At 13.0% G+C, this 2,030-nt stretch overlaps 12 annotated features.

Moving 5' to 3' along the window:
* Position 1: 1 nt before the first annotated feature.
* Positions 2-138: a microsatellite.
* Positions 139-145: 7 nt separating this feature from the next.
* Positions 146-178: a microsatellite.
* A 30-nt stretch (positions 179-208) lies between these two features.
* Positions 209-371: a microsatellite.
* Positions 372-377: 6 nt separating this feature from the next.
* Positions 378-399: a sequence feature (AT_rich).
* Position 400: 1 nt separating this feature from the next.
* Positions 401-461: a microsatellite.
* Position 462: 1 nt separating this feature from the next.
* Positions 463-1,113: a repeat region.
* Positions 1,114-1,120: 7 nt separating this feature from the next.
* Positions 1,121-1,222: a microsatellite.
* Positions 1,223-1,279: 57 nt separating this feature from the next.
* Positions 1,280-1,364: a sequence feature (AT_rich).
* A 46-nt stretch (positions 1,365-1,410) lies between these two features.
* Positions 1,411-1,630: a sequence feature (AT_rich).
* A 53-nt stretch (positions 1,631-1,683) lies between these two features.
* Positions 1,684-1,778: a sequence feature (AT_rich).
* A 58-nt stretch (positions 1,779-1,836) lies between these two features.
* Positions 1,837-1,937: a microsatellite.
* Positions 1,843-1,992: a microsatellite.
* Positions 1,993-2,030: the final 38 nt, after the last annotated feature.

A 2,030-nucleotide genomic window follows, 5' to 3' on the forward strand; every position in this document is an offset into this window, starting at 1 on the left:
ATTATTATTATTATTCTTTTCTTATTTATTCTTTTTGATATTATTCTTTTTTATTGTGTTAAAATATTTATTATTATTTATTGTATATGTTTATTATTTCTTATATCTTCTATTTTATCATATTTATTTATTATCTTTTATATCTTTATTATTATTTTATTATTTTTATTATTCTTATATTCTATATTTTATCTTATGATTTTCTATTATTAAATATAAATTAAATGAATTTGATATTATAGATAAATAAATATCAATTTTATTAATCTAATTGTATTTATATAATATAAATATCAATAAAATTAAATTATAAGTTAAATTAAATGAAATATGAATATGAATAATATTAATATGAAATGAAATAATTAAATAATAAGAATATATTTAAAATATAAATATCAAATACATGAATAAAATAAATAATATAAATAATAAAATATAAATCAAAATAAATAAATAAAATAATGAATAATAATCAAATATTAAAACATGAATATGTATTTAATCAAATACATAAACATATATTAATTACATATTTTAATAAATTTAATGAAAATTGATTTTAATATATATCATAAATGTATATTAATAATAATATATTCTTATATTAAATTATTGATTTATTTGTTAATGACAATTCTTTTATTGTTAGAATACCAGATATATATTATCAAAATATCAAAGATAAAAATGATATATTAATGATGTTGATATATGTCAAAATAGAAATAATGAATTAAATTATATTTACAAAATAAATAAATACAAAGAATTACAAGAGAAGTTAATACAAAATAGAGAATTAATTTATATAGAAATAATACATGTAATATTATCAATAAATTAATACATAAAGAAACAGTAAGAAGATTAAAATCACTAAAATTACAAATCAACTTCAACAAAATAATACGAACAATCATTATTAAAAACATGAAATATTTAATGTTCTACATATTTAACACTGGCAACACATTAGAAGATGAACATTCTAATTCTCATATGTTAGAAATAAACTTTATTATAGAAATAGAACATATTAAAATCACTAAAATAATCACTTCTCAATATTCATAATATCAAATTGTGATATATCTATTATTTGATATTTTTATTACAAATTTCTGTATTTCTTATTTATCTTTATTTATTCTATCATATTTGTCATTTCTTTATATTTATAATTTAATTTCATAATCTATTCATTTATATTTTCATTCATAAATGAATAAACATGAAATTGAAATGAAATATAATAAAGATGATTTAAAAAAGAGAGAATAATATAAATTGAATAAATATTTCATTTTAATGATTCAATATTCAAAATTGTATTCAATGAATAAATATGATATTATTATATTCTTGTTTTGATAATGAATTTATTGTATTTTTATTGTTTCATACATGATTTATTATAGAATTTATTCAAATATTAAATCATGAAATGTTATTATATTGATTTATATTTTATATTAATTAATTATGATATCAAGAATAATGTAAATGATGTTCAGAATGAAATAAATAAATGAAATAATGTATTTAAATAATGAAAAATATGAATATTTTATTGTTATCATTGTATTTAGTTAATATAAACATATTATTTTATTAATTTATAAAAATACAAGAATTCATAAGTTTATTAACAAGAGAAATGATGAATATCATTGAAGAATCAAAATAAATTTAATTAGATTCTTTTATTCTAATTTATTTTCATCATAAATAATTATATTATTTGATTTAAAATTATAATTGAATGTTATTAATAACAATGTTAATGTGAATCAATGTTTATTTAATAAGATAATAAGATTAATAAGATTAATAATGTTATTCTATTTTCTATTTTATTTTCATTTATTTTATTATTCATTTAAATATATGTTATTTCTAAATGTATTTCATTTATCTTTATTATCATTTATCTTCAATATGTAATTCTATCATTTTAACATATTATTGATATTCTTAAATTTCATTTTTTATTCAACATAAACAAAGTATAAAAATATCAATTGAAT

This window comes from Entamoeba dispar, genomic scaffold (genome assembly GCF_000209125.1).
Source record: "Entamoeba dispar SAW760 scf_1105229458237 genomic scaffold, whole genome shotgun sequence".
Lineage (NCBI taxonomy): Eukaryota > Evosea > Mastigamoebida > Endamoebidae > Entamoeba > Entamoeba dispar.